At 41.5% G+C, this 20,997-nt stretch overlaps 1 pseudogene; it reads left to right on the forward strand.

The window, feature by feature from the left end:
* Positions 1–15: 15 nt before the first annotated feature.
* Positions 16–18,013, forward strand: LOC139569848 (vacuolar fusion protein CCZ1 homolog; annotated as a pseudogene).
* The last annotated feature ends 2,984 nt before the right edge of the window (positions 18,014–20,997 follow it).

Raw genomic sequence — 20,997 nt, forward strand, 5'->3', positions numbered from 1 at the left:
ACACAAACCAAACTAATGCTGATGATCAGGTAAAACCAGGGTCTCATTGTGATAACAGGTGATATATCTTTCAGTCTGTTCAGTCACAGACAGTTGATCAGCATCTTCCTCTGTTGCAGTCCAAGAATGACTTTGAGAATGCAAGAGAAACGGTACACTTCATCTCAGTGTACCAATCAATCACCACCTTCCGGAGACACCTGAAACCCCACCTCTTTAAGGAATACCTAGGATAGGATAAAGTAATCCTTCTAACCCCCCCCCCCAGTGGTTGTTCCACTGGATATCATAAGGTGAATGCACCAATTTGTAAGTCGCTCTGGATAAGAGCGTCTGCTAAATGACTTAAATGTAAATGTAAATCTCTACTCCGTTTTTTTCATCTATAATCCTTCATTTGGGCCACGGGAGGGAGAGGTGAGCTCCACTTGGTGGTTTTGATCTCCTGTGTGTGTTTCACATGTTCTCACTATGAACTTCAACCAAAGTTAGCTGCTATAAATTATACAATGTGAATATCTGCCAACTTTGTTGTCTCCATTTAAATACTGTGCCTCAAGGAAACTGTCTCCTTGTATGCATTATAGGAGGAGAAGATTTTATTCTACCATCCCAGTGAGGTCGAGAAGATCCGTAATGTTGGCCATTGTACAGTTTACCAGGTACACAAGAACTACAAACAAATCAATCATCTGGAAATACAACATCTCACATCTATGTTAGTTGTGTGTATTGTCTTCCTGTCCTGACCACCATTATTGCTATATTCCAGAACCTTCTGTCAAACAAAACCTGCTAAATCCCTCCACACACAGAAGAACAGGCAGTTATTCTTTGAAGTGGAGGACAGTTTCTGGATCGTCATGGTAAGCTGGTGTTCCAGCTCCTTTACACATATTATAAACTGAGTGTAGAAAACATTAAGAACGTCTTCCTAATATTGAATTGCACCCCCCTTTTGTCCTTAGAACAACCTCAATTCGTCAGGGCATGAACTCTACAAGGTGTCGAAAGCGTTCCACAGGGATGCTGGCACATGTTGACTCCAATGCTTCCCACAGTTGTCAAGTTGCCTGGATGTCCTTTGGGTGGTGGACCATTCTTGCTAGACACGGGAAACTGTTGAGCATGACAAACCCAGCATAATTGCAGTTCTTGACACAATCAAACCGGTGCGCCTGGCACCTATTACCATACCCCGTTCAAAGGAACTTAAATATTTTGTTTTGCCCATTCACCCCCTGAATGGCACACATACACAATCCATGTCTCAAGGCTTAAAAATCTTTCTTTAACCTGTCTCCTCCCATTCATCTACACTGATTGAAGGGGATTTAACAAGTGACATCAATAAGGGATCATAGCTTTCATATGGTCAGTCTACAGTATGTCATGGAAAGAGCAGGTGTTCCTAATGTTTTGTACACTCAGTGCTTTAGTCATTAGACCTAAGTCATTAGGTCTCCTAGGATACATTTTAATTAATAATACCACTCCTCTACCCGGCCAGGTGGTACGGAACCCAATGGGAGAAAAAGCCAATAAAGATGGGAAACTTCTGTCGATGGAATATCAGGAGGAGGAAATACTTCTAGGTCTTATTTTGTTGTGTCTTTTATTCATGTTTATTGATCTTTGTCCATTTATGAGCAAATTCAACTCTTCTATGCAGAACTTTTATTACTTATTCAGATGTTTATTCTCTTTTTTCCCTGTAGGACACCGTTTATGGTGCAGTATTACGGGAATGCTACAGTATGTACAAGGTGAGCACCTGGTTGGGACTCAAGTCATACTGGCTCACATTCTTTAGTAAAGATCCTTACATCTAGTAAGGATGTGGTTAGCTGATGGTTCTTTAAACTGCTCTTTTCTCCAGCTCTTCAATGGCATATTTGGCAGAGCAATGGAAGCAGGTGGGGTGGAGCTGCTCATGCAGAAGCTCGAAACGTTCTTCTACAGGGTAAACAACAAACACAACATAGTAAATGCTTCTCTGCATCTACAGTACCAGTCAACGGTTCTACATTGTAGAAAAGTGTGCAAAGCTTTCATCAAGGCAAAGGGTGGCTACTTTGAAGAATCTCAAATATAAAATATATTTTGATTTTGTAACACTTTTTTGGTTACTACATGATTCCATATGTGTTATTTCATAGTGTTGATGTCTTCACTATTATTGTACAATGTAGAAAATAGTAAAAAATACAGAAAAACCCTTGGAGTAGGTGTGTCCAAACGTTTGACTGGTAACTGTATATGCATAATGATGGGGGGCACTAGGTGGAGGTGATTTGTCATGTCTTATTGGATGCAGAACATTTGTTTTACACGTGTGACTATATACTTTGAGAATTGTAGCTTGATTGCATGGTTTAACTGAAATCGGCCAAGCATGTGTTTTCTCAATTGTTTTGCTAGGAGTAGGGCACTGCTATTTCAATGCTGGATTCTTTATTATCTTTGTAATTATAACATATATTTGACACACATTGACTCATACTTAGTAAGGCCTATCTTTTATGCTGCGTTTAGACAAGGGACGTAAAACCGTTATACCAGTTAACATAGCGGGACAAGAAAGCAAGAAAGAGGGTGACGGCAAAAACCAAGCCAGCACGACGGAATGCGTTGCTGTGGTGATTTCAGTAAACAAATAGTGCAAATCAACATCCGGTAGAAAACAACGTTACGGCAAAAGTCGAAATATTTTAACTCTGGTGGCGATTCCCGTCTACCATGGCGACTGACGGCATTCATCGCATTTACTGTTGTGCTGGAATTGAAAACAATGACATCCTGTTTGCAGTCTACCTCGTACCATCTAAACCCATCTACCTACATCTAAACCCAGCCTACGCTGCCCTGTTTTTACTGTGAAAACATTAGCATCCGGTGTTGTAAGCTACAATGCGTAAATACTATCCACTTTGCTAACAGTCTGATGGTGGTGGCCAGGCCAGGCTGCCTGCTTGACAGACAGGGTGCTACTAGCAGTCACCAGAAGGGTTGATCTTGTATTGAGTTTCCAGTGACTAAATGCAGGATCAGATGACAGTCTTCAAATATGGCCTCCCCCACTAATTATCCCTGCTCAGAAATAGTGCCTTCCTCAAGGAGAGCTGGTCAAAGCTTCCACCATACTACAGGCCCAGCCCATTTACTTCATGACCTGTCTTCATTATTCATACCTAGTCAATCAGAGGAAACCCCCAGCTCTCCCTAATTGTATGAAGGGCTTCCCCTTCCATTATGTAACCTAAAGACACAGAAGGCATGTGGTGTCCGTATTGTATCCCAGGTTGAATGTCACTGTTCTAGCAATTCGAGATAGCGTCCTCTTGTCTTTGGGAACAGCAATGTATGCACTATGCGGGTAAACTAATATCTCCAGCTTTGACCTAACAGAGATCCACCTTGGACAGAAAAATTGTTGCTATTGAAGCTGGAAATGGGATCATTGTATTGTCCAGCATACCGTTTGCAGGCCTTTTGTGTTTCTCAATGAGGTTTCTCAGATCTGAAATCTGAGCACAATGGGATGTGTGTATAACGTTGCTTTCTATGCTAACACCTCACCTTCCCCAAGTTTCCCTGAAGGCTATAAAATGGCTATTAACCAAACGGATACATGTCTTTCTATTCACCTTCCATTGTCCACTCAGACTGCGTGTATAACTGTCCTCTATCCCTGGTCTCCTCCAGTACCTGCAGACGCTGCACCTGCAGTCCCGTGACCTGCTGGACGTCTTCGGGGGGAATCGCCTTTTTCCCCCTGGTAGAGATGACCTACCTGAAGATATAGTCATTTGTCAACAGAGTGGAGGAGAGCCTCAGCCTGATCAAATGCTCAGCTTTTCTCTACAACAACCAGCTCATATGGTACAGTTGGGGGAACCAGATCGTGTGTAGGATGTGTGGGGGTGGTCTGCTGTACTTTGGTCTTAAACACCTGCCCACATGTAGAAACCAAATTTAGCCTACAATTTGCAAATGCATGGGTAGGAATAAAGCTAACAGAACTGGTTGGAAAAACATAAGCTCTGAATTGTATTCTCCCATGATCTTGAGACACAGGCTGCTCCACCATTCAACTGGCCAGGCTCTGTATCTAGTAGGCTCTTTTTCAGGCCTCCCGACCATGCCAAAGCCAGGGAGGGGAGGAGAGAGCTTATTGGGCTTCCCCTCCTGGTGTGCGTGCTAGAGCCCTGATCTAGCCCTTGGTGCCTCCAGGCAGCCCTTTACCACTGTAAGGTGTGGGGGAGCCTGGCAGCAGTGCCGGGCATCCCTCCAACGCTCCTCATCCCATTAGGGTTGGGGCTGGGAGGCACAGAGACTTTAAATACATACCTTAATCTGATTACAGTAACTCTGTAATTCTGACATGTCTCTCACTTTTAACTCAGTCTGACCTGATATCTAATCAGGAGATTATGTGAACGTTAATATAATTATCGTAATGATTTGATTGATTGCTAATTTGAGCAGTTTTGATAGCATTGGGCCTGGAGATGATGGGCTTAGTTTATCAATATTCCTGAACAGACTGCGAACAGGAACAGGAAATGTTTGATGCTAACTAAGTTGTGTCCCCTTTTTTTGTTATCCCCATGCAGGAGTGGTTTGGAGCAGGATGACATGCGGATCCTGTACAAGTACCTGACGACGTCACTGTTCCCCAGAAACTCCGAACCAGAGGGGTGTGTGTGTGAGAGGGGGTCTCTTAGATCATTTACAGTCAGACCACTGACACCCTATCAGATCACAGCAAAATCACATTCTACTTGAACAGAGCTGTAACGGCTGTCCTCCTCCTCAGATGAGGATACTAAATAAAGACAAAACAAAGGAAATAAAGGTCAGAACGTGACAAGAGCAATACTCAACCATGAGGCATCAAAGCCAAAGGAACTGCATAATATTAAGAAATGTTATAGATGGAAGGAAAGTAGTGTAGAAACCTACCAAAAACAATTAGGCAACAACAAATTCAACTCCTTTTAGACAACTTCCTGGACAATACGTTTCACAGTAATAGTGAACGTGTAAACTTGGCAGTTGAAAACCTAAACAGTATATTTGACCGAAGAATGTATTGTAACAGGCACAATTAGTTGAACACCCATTGTTACCCCACAGGCTCCAGACAATGTTGATAATGATTTGTTAAGTTATATTAAAGCAGGTTTTCTCTTTCTCTCCACCATCTCTCTTCTCCACCCACTCTCCCTCTCTTCCCCTCCCTCCCTTTCTCTCTCCAGCTGGCTGGTAGGGACTCTCCCCTAAGACCTGAGGTGGCAAAGAATCTGCTTCACTACGGGAGGCGAGTCATTAAACACCCTCTCTGGTCCCCTGCCTCCCTCCCTCCAGGTCTCCTGGCTAGGCTGGGCCAGGTTCCCTCATCCCCTCCGTTGCTGGGGCTCTAGTCCCATGCAGAAGGACAGAGACACCATATCATCATGTCAGGGTGGAACCTTCTAGCCATGTCACATCTGCTGCTAATCTGACTACAGAAGTGAAGAGGGGATGGGATGGATGGAATTATTTTTGGAAGAACTATATTGTTAGGTCAACGTAGTGATGGAAGAACTATATTGTTAGGTCAACGTAGTGATGGAAGAACTATATTGTTAGGTCAACGTAGTGATGGAAGAACTATATTGTTAGGTCAACGTAGTGATGGAAGAACTATATTGTTAGGTCAACGTAGTGATGTAAGAACTATATTGTTAGGTCAACGTAGTGATGGAAGAACTATATTGTTAGGTCAACGTAGTGATGGAAGAACTATATTGTTAGGTCAACGTAGTGATGGAAGAACTATATTGTTAGGTCAACGTAGTGATGGAAGAACTATATTGTTAGGTCAACGTAGTGATGGAAGAACTATATTGTTAGGTCAACGTAGTGATGGAAGAACTATATTGTTAGGTCAACGTAGTGATGGAAGAACTATATTGTTAGGTCAACGTAGTGATGGAAGAACTATATTGTTAGGTCAACGTAGTGATGGAAGAACTATATTGTTAGGTCAACGTAGTGATGGAAGAACTATATTGTTAGGTCAACGTAGTGATGGAAGAACTATATTGTTAGGTCAACGTAGTGATGGAAGAACTATATTGTTAGGTCAACGTAGTGATGGAAGAACTATATTGTTAGGTCAACGTAGTGATGGAAGAACTATATTGTTAGGTCAACGTAGTGATGGAAGAACTATATTGTTAGGTCAACGTAGTGATGGAATAACTATATTGTTAGGTCAACGTAGTGATGGAAGAACTATATTGTTAGGTCAACGTAGTGATGGAATAACTATATTGTTAGGTCAACGTAGTGATAGAAGAACTATATTGTTAGGTCAACGTAATGATAGAAGAACTATATTGTTAGGTCAACGTAGTGATGGAAGAACTATATTGTTAGGTCAACGTAGTGATGGAAGAACTATATTGTTAGGTCAACGTAGTGAAGGAAGAACCATATTGTTAGGTCAACGTAGTGATGGAAGAACTATATTGTTAGGTCAACGTAGTGATGGAAGAACTATATTGTTAGGTCAACGTAGTGAAGGAAGAACCATATTGTTAGGTCAACGTAGTGATGGAAGAACTATATTGTTAGGTCAACGTAGTGATGGAAGAACTATATTGTTAGGTCAACGTAGTGATGGAAGAACTATATTGTTAGGTCAACGTAGTGATGGAAGAACTATATTGTTAGGTCAACGTAGTGATGGAAGAACTATATTGTTAGGTCAACGTAGTGATGGAAGAACTATATTGTTAGGTCAACGTAGTGATGGAGGAACTATATTGTTAGGTCAACGTAGTGATGGAAGAACTATATTGTTAGGTCAACGTAGTGATGGAAGAACTATATTGTTAGGTCAACGTAGTGATGGAAGAACTATATTGTTAGGTCAACGTAGTGATGGAGGAACTATATTGTTAGGTCAACGTAGTGATGGAGGAACTATATTGTTAGGTCAACGTAGTGATAGAAGAACTATATTGTTAGGTCAACGTAGTGATAGAAGAACTATATTGTTAGGTCAATGTAGTGATAGAAGAACTATATTGTTAGGTCAACGTAGTGAAGGAAGAACCATATTGTTTTAGATTATCAAGTGAAATCAATCAAACATGATGGCACAATGGGGGTGGGGTATTTTTTATCGTTTTGCTAGGAAACGTAGTGAAGGAAGAACCATATTGTTAGGTCAACGTAGTGATGGAAGAACTATATTGTTAGGTCAACGTAGTGATGGAAGAACTATATTGTTAGGTCAACGTAGTGAAGGAAGAACCATATTGTTAGGTCAACGTAGTGATGGAAGAACTATATTGTTAGGTCAACGTAGTGATGGAAGAACTATATTGTTAGGTCAACGTAGTGATGGAAGAACTATATTGTTAGGTCAACGTAGTGATGGAAGAACTATATTGTTAGGTCAACGTAGTGATGGAAGAACTATATTGTTAGGTCAACGTAGTGATGGAGGAACTATATTGTTAGGTCAACGTAGTGATGGAAGAACTATATTGTTAGGTCAACGTAGTGATGGAAGAACTATATTGTTAGGTCAACGTAGTGATGGAAGAACTATATTGTTAGGTCAACGTAGTGATGGAGGAACTATATTGTTAGGTCAACGTAGTGATGGAGGAACTATATTGTTAGGTCAACGTAGTGATAGAAGAACTATATTGTTAGGTCAACGTAGTGATAGAAGAACTATATTGTTAGGTCAACGTAGTGATAGAAGAACTATATTGTTAGGTCAACGTAGTGAAGGAAGAACCATATTGTTTTAGATTATCAAGTGAAATCAATCAAACATGATGGCACAATGGGGGTGGGGTATTTTTTATCGTTTTGCTAGGAAACGTAGTGAAGGAAGAACCATATTGTTAGGTCAACGTAGTGATGGAAGAACTATATTGTTAGGTCAACGTAGTGATGGAAGAACTATATTGTTAGGTCAACGTAGTGATGGAAGAACTATATTGTTAGGTCAACGTAGTGATGGAAGAACTATATTGTTAGGTCAACGTAGTGATGGAAGAACTATATTGTTAGGTCAACGTAGTGATGGAGGAACTATATTGTTAGGTCAACGTAGTGATGGAAGAACTATATTGTTAGGTCAACGTAGTGATGGAAGAACTATATTGTTAGGTCAACGTAGTGATGGAAGAACTATATTGTTAGGTCAACGTAGTGATGGAGGAACTATATTGTTAGGTCAACGTAGTGATGGAGGAACTATATTGTTAGGTCAACGTAGTGATAGAAGAACTATATTGTTAGGTCAACGTAGTGATAGAAGAACTATATTGTTAGGTCAACGTAGTGATAGAAGAACTATATTGTTAGGTCAACGTAGTGATAGAAGAACTATATTGTTAGGTCAACGTAGTGAAGGAAGAACCATATTGTTTTAGATTATCAAGTGAAATCAATCAAACATGATGGCACAATGGGGGTGGGGTATTTTTTATCATTTTGCTAGGAAACGTAGTGAAGGAAGAACCATATTGTTAGGTCAACGTAGTGATGGAAGAACTATATTGTTAGGTCAACGTAGTGATGGAAGAACTATATTGTTAGGTCAACGTAGTGAAGGAAGAACCATATTGTTAGGTCAACGTAGTGATGGAAGAACTATATTGTTAGGTCAACGTAGTGATGGAAGAACTATATTGTTAGGTCAACGTAGTGATGGAAGAACTATATTGTTAGGTCAACGTAGTGATGGAAGAACTATATTGTTAGGTCAACGTAGTGATGGAAGAACTATATTGTTAGGTCAACGTAGTGATGGAAGAACTATATTGTTAGGTCAACGTAGTGATGGAAGAACTATATTGTTAGGTCAACGTAGTGATGGAGGAACTATATTGTTAGGTCAACGTAGTGATGGAAGAACTATATTGTTAGGTCAACGTAGTGATGGAAGAACTATATTGTTAGGTCAACGTAGTGATGGAAGAACTATATTGTTAGGTCAACGTAGTGATGGAGGAACTATATTGTTAGGTCAACGTAGTGATGGAGGAACTATATTGTTAGGTCAACGTAGTGATAGAAGAACTATATTGTTAGGTCAACGTAGTGATAGAAGAACTATATTGTTAGGTCAACGTAGTGATAGAAGAACTATATTGTTAGGTCAACGTAGTGAAGGAAGAACCATATTGTTTTAGATTATCAAGTGAAATCAATCAAACATGATGGCACAATGGGGGTGGGGTATTTTTTATCGTTTTGCTAGGAAACGTAGTGAAGGAAGAACCATATTGTTAGGTCAACGTAGTGATGGAAGAACTATATTGTTAGGTCAACGTAGTGATGGAAGAACTATATTGTTAGGTCAACGTAGTGAAGGAAGAACCATATTGTTAGGTCAACGTAGTGATGGAAGAACTATATTGTTAGGTCAACGTAGTGATGGAAGAACTATATTGTTAGGTCAACGTAGTGATGGAAGAACTATATTGTTAGGTCAACGTAGTGATGGAAGAACTATATTGTTAGGTCAACGTAGTGATGGAAGAACTATATTGTTAGGTCAACGTAGTGATGGAAGAACTATATTGTTAGGTCAACGTAGTGATGGAATAACTATATTGTTAGGTCAACGTAGTGATGGAGGAACTATATTGTTAGGTCAACGTAGTGATGGAAGAACTATATTGTTAGGTCAACGTAGTGATGGAAGAACTATATTGTTAGGTCAACGTAGTGATGGAAGAACTATATTGTTAGGTCAACGTAGTGATGGAGGAACTATATTGTTAGGTCAACGTAGTGATGGAGGAACTATATTGTTAGGTCAACGTAGTGATAGAAGAACTATATTGTTAGGTCAACGTAGTGATAGAAGAACTATATTGTTAGGTCAACGTAGTGATAGAAGAACTATATTGTTAGGTCAACGTAGTGAAGGAAGAACCATATTGTTTTAGATTATCAAGTGAAATCAATCAAACATGATGGCACAATGGGGGTGGGGTATTTTTTATCGTTTTGCTAGGAAAGTGTCATTGTTGTAGCATTAGGTTGTAATTAAAGTGCGTTGGTGGCCAGGCAGGCGTAATATCCAGTCTGATTGTTTGACAACATGGAGGATTACTGATCAGTGTTACAACACAGCGTGGTCTTACCCCACTAACAATAATGAGATTTGCAGCTCTCTACCATCCCACACACAGACACAAAGGAGGGGGATTGACTCTGGGATCACACTTAACAAAGAGAGGGAAGGAGAGCTAAGCTGTTTAAGAGTCCCGGTCTAGCCTAGTCCACCCTAGAGCCCTCTGTGCTTGAGAGGAAGAGATACACTACGCGACCAAAAGTATGTGGACACCTGCTCGTCGAACATCTCATGCCAAAATCATGGGCATTAATATGGAGTTGGTCCCCCCCTTTGCTGCTATAACAGCCTCCACTCTTCTGGGAAGGCTTTCCACTAGATGTTGGAACATTACTGTGGGGACTTTCTTCCATTCAGCCACGATCATTAGTGAGGTCGGCACTGACGTTGGACGATTAGGCCTAGCTCGCAGTCGGTGTTCCAATTCATCCCAAAGGTGTTCATGTGTTCGATGGGGTTGAGGTCAGGGCTCTGTGCAGGCCAGTCAAGTTATTCCACACCAATCTCGACAAAACATTTCTGTATGGACCTCGCTTTGTGCACATTGTCATACTGAAACAGGAAAGGGCCTTCCCCAAAATGTTGCCACAAAGTTGGTAGTACAGAATCATTGTCTAGAATGTCATTGTATGCTGTAGCGTTAACATTCCCCTTCACTAGAACCAAGAGCCCTAGCCCGAACCATGAAAAACAGCTCCAAACCATTAGTCCTCCTCCACCAAACTTTACAGTTGGCACTATGCATTCGGGCAGGTAGCGTTCTCCTGGCATCCGCCAAACCCAGATTCGTCCGTTGGACTGCCTGATGGTGAAGCGTGATTCATCACTACAGAGAACGCGGTTCCACTGCTCCAGAGTCCAATGGCGGCGAGTTTTACACCACTCCAGCCAACGTTTGGCATTGCACATGTTGATCAAAGGCTTGTGTGCAGCTGCTCGGCCATGGAAAGCCATTTCATGAAGCTCCCAACGAACAGTTGTGCTGACGTTGCTCCCAGAGGCAGTTTGGAACTCGGTAGTGAGTGTTGCAACTGAGGACATATGATTTTTATGCACTGCACGCTTCAGCACTCGGCGGTCCTGTTCTGTGAGCTTGTGTGGCCTACCAATTCGTGGATGAGCCGTTGTTGCTCCTAGACGTTTCCACTTCAAAGTAACATCACTTAAAGTTGACTAGGGGCAGCTTTAGCAAGGCAGAAATTTGATGAGCTGACTTGTTGGAAAAGTGGCAGCCTATGACGGTGCCACGTTGAAAGTCACTGAGCTCTTCAGTAAGGCCATTCTACTGCCAATGTTTGTCTATGGTGTCACGCCCTGACCATAGTTTGCTTTGTATGTTTCTATGTTTTGTTTGGTCAGGGTGTGATCTGAGTGGGCATTCTATGTTGTATGTCTAGTTTGTGTATTTCTATGTGTTGGCCTGATATGGTTCTCAATCAGAGGCAGGTGTTAGTTGTTGTCTCTGATTGGGAACCATATTTAGGTAGCCTGTTTTGTATTGTGGGTTGTGGGTGATTGTTCCTGTTACTGTGTTTCTGTGTTCACGTTACGGGACTGTTTCGTCGTCGTCGTTTGTTTGTTTGTTGGTTTTAGTTTTTTCAAGTATTCTATTAAAATGAATACTCACCACGCTGCATCTTGGTCCTCCTCTCTTTCGCCCGACGAAGGACGTTACATATGGAGATTGCATGGCTGTGTGCTCGATTTTATACACCTGTCAGCAACGGTTGTGACTGAAATAGCCGAATCCACTAATTTGACGGGGTGTCCACATACTTCTGTATATATAGTGTCATTTGCAGAGGCGCTCCTCAGTTTAGCCCAAATCCCAGAGGTGGGCCTGTAGTACAGCAGTGTCTGAGAAAAGCCCTGGGCTCTGTATGAATACTGTAAAAGTGCACCCTTCCTGCGTCCCTTCCAATCACTGATTCAACACAGCTGTAATGATGAAAGAATGGGTTCCACTATACTGATTCAACACAGCTGTATAGATTAAAGAATGGGTTCCACTATACTGATTCAACACAGCTGTAATGATGAAAGAATGGGTTCCACTATACTGATTCAACACAGCTTTATAGATTAAAGAATGGGTTCCACTATACTGATTCAACACAGCTGTATAGATTAAAGAATGGGTTCCACTATACTGATTCAACACAGCTGTATAGATTAAAGAATGGGGTCCACTATACTGATTCAACACAGCTGTAATGATGAAAGAATGGGTTCCACTACAGTATACTGATTCAACACAACTGTATAGATGAAAGAATGGGTTCCACTATACTGATTCAACACAGCTGTAATGATGGAAGAATGCGTTCCACTATACTGATTCAACACAGTTGTATAGATGAAAGAATGGGTTCCACTATACTGATTCAACACAGCTGTAATGATTGAAGAATGGGTTCCACTATACTGATTCAACACAGTTGTATAGATGAAAGAATGGGTTCCACAACATGGCTTTCACCTATCCTGTGGTCAGATCAGCGATTACCTCATAGAAGGGAAGAGAATAAATTATCTGAAAGAATAGGAAGAACTAAGAGGTTATCCCTTTAGGGCAAGTAGTTTGGCAGAAAGTAGTCAAACACACACAGACAACATTTTATGTAGATCTAAGTAGAGGCACAAGGAAGACAATACAAGCACTTCATATAAATGCATTTTCAAAGCATTGAAATAGAGCCGTTGTTAGAGGAGGAGGTGGGGGGGGGGTGACCCCTGAGAGTGTGCTGCCGCCGGTGTGACTCGTGACTGCGAGGGGAATTGGACACGCCAAGCTCGGGCTGACTCCTGGAATACACAGAGAGAGAGGATCATTTAACAAGGAGATTATCCAGCAAAAGCCCCAAGGGCAGGGGAGAACTGTGAAAGTGTAAATGATGGAAGGGTCGCACGCACGTACGTACACACACAGTATAAAAACCCCACAGTCATACAGTATGCAAACCCCACAGTCATACAGTATGCAAACCCCACAGTCATACAGTATGCAAACCCACACAGTCATACAGTATGCAAACCCCACAGTCATACAGTATGCAAACCCCACAGTCATACAGTATGCAAACACACACAGTCATACAGTATGCAAACCCCACAGTCATACAGTATGCAAACCCCACAGTCATACAGTATGCAAACACACACAGTCATACAGTATGCAAACACACACAGTCATACAGTATGCAAACCCCACAGTCATACAGTATGCAAACCCCACAGTCATACAGTATGCAAACCCCACAGTCATACAGTATGCAAACCCACACAGTCATACAGTATGCAAACCCCACAGTCATTCAGTATGCAAACACACACAGTCATACAGTATGCAAACACACACAGTCATACAGTATGCAAACCCACAGTCATACAGTATGCAAACCTACACAGTCATACAGTATGCAAACCCCACAGTCATACAGTATGCAAAGGACCTGCTAACCTCAAAGACCCAGAGGCCAAATTCCGCTTCCCAGAATATTCGTCAACACAGAGGACAATTATGAGGACCTGCATCTGATCGTTTATAAGGTGAGGAGATGTCTGCGTCCCTTAGGGCTCTAGTCAAAAGTAGGACACTATATAGGGAAAAGGGGGATTATTTGGGATGCAACTAAGGAGAAGGGAACTGTGATCTTGAATCCCGCTGGTTCGTAGGAACTCGGTAGCATTAATTATGGAAATCACCCAAAGAGGCTTTTTTTAATGTTTTAATGAGAGCGGGATTGGTAGTACTCGCAACCCATTATTTGTTTGGCAGACAATTTGGTAATTTGGTATTATTTCATAACTGAAGGACAGAGGGAGGGTTTGACCCAAGTTGACCTCTTGTTGGGAATAGACGGCTTTGTTCTCTGGTCTCTCAAATGGCTTCCTTAAATTATTTCTAAAGCCAATATATTTGATAAGTTCTAAATTATAGTATTCCTTTCTCTAGACCCATTATATTCAAACGGCACATTGTCTGCTTTATTTCAGGCGATGAGTGCAGCAGTTTGTTTTATGATCAGTGGCGAGTATCTTCTCATATAGTTTGATCAACCCCCCCCCCCCCCCCCTTCTACACATCTGGGCTGATGCTTATTACATTTTCTTAGTCTGCTGTTCTTGTGAATATAGCAATGGCAAATTATTGGCAAAATATTATGAACTGAACTGGACTGAAAATAAAAAACCTAAAGTTCCTAAATCCATTCTACTAATTCTAACTGTATGGTCATATTCTCTCCCAGCGTCGGTGGAGCTGACGAGGGAGTTCTGTGAGCAGCTGGATGGCCTGGTGGGTCCTCAGCTCACCCTGCTGGCCTCAGACATGTGTGAACAGTACAACGTCAACCGCAGGATATCAGGGTCAGTACTGTCACTTTAATCCGCAAAGCCGCTAACCTCCACTCCAATTCCTCAGCCTGTGTTGCTTCAACACGCAATGATGGAGATTACGGTCCCGAAATATTGAAAGAGGTATACAGTCGACCGACCCCTCATTAAACTTAGCATTCGGAACCAAATCTCACATGTGCGCTTGCCAACTTCGTCTGTCACAAGAGACTGTCGTAGCTGAATCAGAATTAGTTTGGTAACATAGATAAATAAGATGTTTTATTTATTTTCAGAATATGCAGAATATCAGAAAGGGAGAAGGGCTCCACTATGTCTGTACGCTAGTCACTCCCTTCTTTTCCCATTGGGGGGAGGAGTATGGCAGTGTCTGGAATCATTGTATTACCCCTCTAATGTTGTATGAATCTTGACCTGGTATATGACCTAGAGAATCACTCCCCTTTCTGAGCTTGTCCAGGAGGGGGTGTATTTGAGATGGGCGTATCTAGAATTGACAATTAATATATGCCATTGGATGAGGTAATGTTTTGGTCCTAAGTGGTACCAAGAACGAGATTAGAATCTCGTTTTAGGAGACCAAACTGAACGATAATTTATAGCTAATGCTATCTAGCTATGGGATACTCCTCTTTCAAGTAAAAGGTTCTTTGTGAACTGTTCCTAAGATCTGTGGTTCGTCATGTAAGTTGAGAGGGGTGTATCTTGGCTATAAAAGATACTAAGAATTGTTTTGTAAGGACTCTCAGAGAATTCATTTATAGACACTGAATTGATCTGAGAGTCAAAGGGCTATGGTGAAGGCCATATAATTAAAGATGGACTTTATAATATAACTCTGACTTGTGTGTGGTTTGCTCTCTCATCATTTAGTAATACAGGAAATTACCACGACACCCCTTATAAATACAACAGCTAGACTCTATTGTCACAGCATGCACTGAAGTGGAGCTTGCCCTTATCTGGAGCATTAGGATGTAATTGAATTTGGACTGGAAGATTGTTCAGCAGCCAAACAGTTTTATTTGAGTTGTTTTAACACAAGCCACTTCTTTGTTTGTCAGGATGGGTCCCTCCAGCCTATTTCCGCAACATTTAAGAGCGTTGAAGCACGAGACTAACCTTCTCTACCGTTGTTGTCCTGTAGCTACCAAGTGTAGCAACGTGAAGTGAACCTGCGCAGATACTCTGTGTGACAAAGTCTTGCAAAGTCTTGCATCATGCTCATCTCAATATCTGCGGTGCTGCGTCTATCCTTAACATTACATATTGTGCTGGCAAGGATATATTATTTTCATATTGGACTTTCCAATATGGTTCCAGCAACTCTGTTGAATGCGCAAGCTGGCTAGCACAGTACAGTTCTGCTTGGCTCTGCTCATCTCGACTCAGTAGTGTGAAGAGGTCGTTTGACTCTCCTCTCATCCTTGTAATTATCATCATCCTCTCCCTCTGTGTTGCTGCAGGCCGGACAAGGAGCCTCAGTTCAAGTTCACCTACTTCAACCACATGAACCTGGCAGAGAAGAGCACCATCCACATGAGGAAGACTCCCAGCGTGTTTCTGACCTCCGTCCACCCAGACATGAAGATTCTGGGAGACATCAACTGTGACTCTGCCCGGTAAGCACTACAACAATGTATCACAACAAAACTACAACTCTATTAGGGTTAGCTCTCTGAGGCTTAGTTTTGACAGCTCTCTGTGAGTAGAGTATATTATAGTGTCCTTATGTTCATGTCCTTTTTGTATGTTGCCTCAGGGTTGATGAAGAGATCATTGTGAAGGCAATGACAGACTACTGGGTGGTCGGCCAGAATTCGGACCAGAGAGAGCTGTACGTCATCTTGAACCAGAAGAATGTCAATTTGATTGAAGTTAACGGTATGTCCAACATAGATAGATTGATGGAAGAATTAAGGATTTTTTGGAGCTCATCTCACGTTTCCTTGGTTATGCTTGCTTATCCCAACAGAAGAAGTGAAAAGGCTCTGTGCGACACAGTTCAACAACATTTTCTTCTTGGACTGAAGGAAGGAAGGAAGGAAGGAAGGAAGGAAGGAAGGAAGGAAGGAAGGAAGGAAGGAAGGAAGGAAGGAAGGAAGGAAGGAAGGAAGGAACTGCTCAAAGAAGAACGAGAGACAGAGAAATTGACTGTTTCAAAATTGTCAGCATTGCAGGGTATTATGACAGCATCAGTGTAATGCAATAATTGCATAGATTATGTAAGGGTTCGTCCAAACCATGAAAATGCCACGCACACGTCCCTCCATGGGGGATAGGTCTAGAATCTATTTAGTAACCACATTATAGGCCTGTTAGAACACACACCTCTTGCACAGTCTTCACATTTTGCTGCCTTAAAATTAAATATAAAAAGGGAGTAAGTAGCTTTGTTTCTTACAGATCTACGCAACTCTACATTTTGAAAGTGAAAAAGTTATTGACAATATTCTAATTAATACAAAAATGAAGATGTCTTGATTGCGTATGTCTTCACACCCCAGAGTTGATACTTGGTGGAAACACTGTTGGCAGCCATTACAGCTGTGAATCATTTGGAATAAGATTCTACCAACTTTGCACAACTCTTAGGGCAACATATGTCCATTGTTTTTGTCAAAATTTCTCAAGCGCAGTAAATTTGGGTGGGAATCATTAATGGACAGCAATATTCAAACCTTGTGTGTGATTTTCAAGCACATTTAATTCAGAACTGAGACTAGACCACTCAGGAGCACTCAACACCTAATGTAAAGCCATTATGGTGTGTTTTCTGAGGCGGGTTTTCTTTTATCTTTTTCCCTGGCTTTGCTCCCTTCATATTTATTTTGCTCCTGACAAACTCCCCAGTCCCTGCCGGTGACAAGCATACCCATAACATGATGCTGCCACCCCAATACATCACAGGTATAGAGTTTTGTTTTTTCTGCGGGACAATTACACAAATTCTAATGCCAAAGACACCAGAATGACTTTCCAAAAGGTGTTGAGTGTTCCAGATTGGTCCAGTTAAATCTGCTTTAAAAAACTGAGACAAGATTTGAATATTGCTGTCTATCAATGATTCCCAACCAAATTTGCTGAGCTTGAGCAATTTTGACAAAAACAATGGATATATGTATTTTGGATATTTTATTAGGATCCCCATTAGCTGTTGCAAAAGCAGCAGCTACTCTTCCTGGGGCCCACACAAAGCATGAAACATGACATAATACAGAATATTAATAGACAAGAACAGCTCAAGGACAGAACTACATCAATTTAATATGTTGCCCTAAGTGTTGTGCAAGGTTGGTAGAATCTTATTCAAAGTTATTCACAGCTGTGATGGCTGCCAAAAGGTGCTTCCACCAAGTATTAATTCTGGGGTGCGAAGACCTACTCAATGCATCGTCATTTTTTTGTATTTTTTAGTAATTTGGAAAATAATCTAGAATTTTTCTTTAACTTTGAAAACATGGAGTAGGTTGTGTAGATCGATATAAAAAAATAAAATGTAATCCCTTTTTAGATTTAATCTTAAGGCAGCAAAATGTGAAGACCGTCCAAAGGGTTGTGTAGACTTTCACTAGCAACTGTACATTATGAAGGATTTGACAAATATCCACTTTTTTGTATCAGCTTTTCTGAATGGGTGCCTATGGTTGCATGGCCATCGGTGTTCCATTGATCTCTTACCGTATGTATAGTAAAAAATGAAATAAAGAAGCTTTTCACATCATGTAATTTTCATTCTTGTAATTAAGAGTAAAATGAATCAGAATTTGTAATTGTTTTCTTGTTGAAGTTCCTGCCAGTTGTTTCTTACAGTTGACATCATTGTTCTACTTGTTGTTGTTAAGGACACACCATGACATTATTATCACTAAAATAGTTTAAAACCGACATGCACAGACATGCTGTTATTTTCTTCTATGGGTTCTGTTCATTATCTTGTATAATGTCTAAAGTAATGTGGATTGTAAAATACAACCCCAACATAAAAAAATTAAGAATAAATTTTCCTCCCACGTAGCCCATTTCAACTACAGCCTAAAAATATATGTTCTGTTTGACAAGGGAATGCTCTCCTAACTGTAACGCCAAAACATGCTAAAAAGGTTCTCAGAAGTTTTTTTGCTAACATAGTGTTCCCCCAACTAATGGAAAACTGGACACTCATAAGTTAGGGGAACATTACAGATAACATTACAAAAATGTTCTCGCTCTCCCTAGAATTGTTAGCTGGGTAACCATAACAACAAACATTGATCAGCTGCTTCTGAACTTTTTGTACTTTCCTATATTGACCCAGTAGGGACTGATAAAGCCACATTATAACCAATGGTTCAGACTGCTCTGGGGGGAAGTTTCCCATTGGTACAGATCTATACTGAACAAAAATATAAACACAACATGTAAAGTGTTGGTCCCATGTTTCATGAGGTGAAATAAAAGATTCCAGAAATGTTCCATACGCTTTCAAACGTTGTGCACAAATTTGTTTACATCAATGTTAGTGACAATTTCTCCTTTGCCAAGATAATTCATCCACCTGACAGGTGTGGCATATCAAGAAGTTGATTAAACAGCATGATCATTATACAGGTGCACCTTGTGCTGGGGACAATAAAAGGAAACTCTAAAATGTGCAGTTTTGTCACACAACATAATGCCACAGATGTAATGTGTTTTAAGGGAGCGTGCAATTGGCACGCTGAATGCAGGAATGTCCACCAGAGCTGAATGTTCATTGAATGTTAATTTCTCTACCATAAGCCGCCTCCAATGTCGTTTTAGAGAATTTGGCAGTACTTCCAACAGGCCTCGCAACCGCAGACCAAGTGTAATGCCAACCCAGGACCTCCACATCCAGCTTCTTCACCTACGGGATCATCTGAGATTAGCCACCCGGACAGCTGATGAAAATGTGGATTTGCACAACCAAAGAATTTCTGCACAAACTGTCAGAAATGTCTCAGGGAAGCTTATCTGCGTGCTCGTTGTCCTCAGCAGAGTCATGACCTTACTGCAGTTTGGCGTCGTAATCGACTTCAGTGGGCAAATACTCACCTTCGCTGGTCACTGGCACGCTGGAGAAGCGTGCTCTTCACAGATGAATCCCGGTTTCAACTGTACCGGACAGATGGCAGACAGTGTGGTGTCATGTGGGCAAGCGGATTGCTGATGTCAACATTGTGAACAGAGTGCCCCATGGTGGCGGTGGGGTTATGGTATGGGCAGGCATAAGCTACGGACCACGGAAAACAATTGCATTTTATCGATGGCAATTTGAATGTACAGAGATACCATGACGAGATCCTGAGTCCCATTGTCATGCCATTCATCCGCCGAAATCACCTCATGTCGCAAGGATCTGTACACAATTCCTGGAAGCTGAAAATGTCCCAGTTCTTCCATGGCTTGCACTCACCAGACATGTCAACAATTGAGCATGTTTGGAATGCTCTGGATCGACATGTACGACAGCATGTGGGATAACATTCCACAGGCCAAAATTAACAGTCTGATCAACTCTATGCAAAGGAGATGTGTTGTGCTGCATGAAGCAAATGATGGTCATACCAGATACTGACTCGTTTTCTGACCCATTCCCCTACCTTTATTAAGGTATCTGTGACCAACAGATGCATATCTGTATTCCTAGTCATGTGAAAGCCATATATTAGGGCCTCATTTATTTCAATTGACTGATTTCCTTATATGAACTGTAACTCAGTAAAATCTGTTAAATTGTTGCATGTTGCGTTTATATTAACCTCCACCATTGGTGAGGAAATTGCTAAATTGACCCAAGATCAGCATCTGTGGGCAACTTCACTCTACTCTGTCAGGCCAAGATCTTGCCACAAGTAGGTCCCTAACTGATACAGGGTCAAATATTTTTTCAATGCCCCACAGGTTGAGGCTGTGATTGCGGGTAGGATGATCTGACCCTGGTGCAACTTCTGCTGTTAAAGCCCCCTAGCTCAGATACATTAAGTATTTTCCACCTGGGAGACACTGTCTGTCTGTCTGCCTCATGGTTGTGCTGCTGACAACACTGTGACCGCCCTTTTGTGGTGTGTTGAAAGTACACACAAGGTGAAATTTGAAACGATAAAATTGGAGAGATGATGAGAGTGGGAAACAGTTACATTCCATAGGACAGGACATAGAATAACCTTTATGTTCAATAGGTCTTCATTAAATGAGAATAATGCCAGGGACACAGGCGCACACACACACAAATGGGTGCCTGACTTTGAAAGTAGGGGTCCTAAAACATAGTGTAATGATCCTGGGTTTATAAGCGCGGAAATCGACACCGCCGTTGGTTGAGCATGTTTTTGCGGCACAGTCGATAGCGCGCCGGACCTCGGGCTAGAAGGTCGAGGGTTCGAGACCTGCTCCCTGCTGTTTCATTACAATACGTTTACACCGATATTTCGAAAGTGGGGGTGCAGCTGCTCTGTTTTGCTAGATTGCTCAAGCGCCTA

The sequence above is a fragment of the Salvelinus alpinus genome, chromosome 3 (genome assembly GCF_045679555.1).
Source record: "Salvelinus alpinus chromosome 3, SLU_Salpinus.1, whole genome shotgun sequence".
NCBI classification, from domain to species: domain Eukaryota; kingdom Metazoa; phylum Chordata; class Actinopteri; order Salmoniformes; family Salmonidae; genus Salvelinus; species Salvelinus alpinus.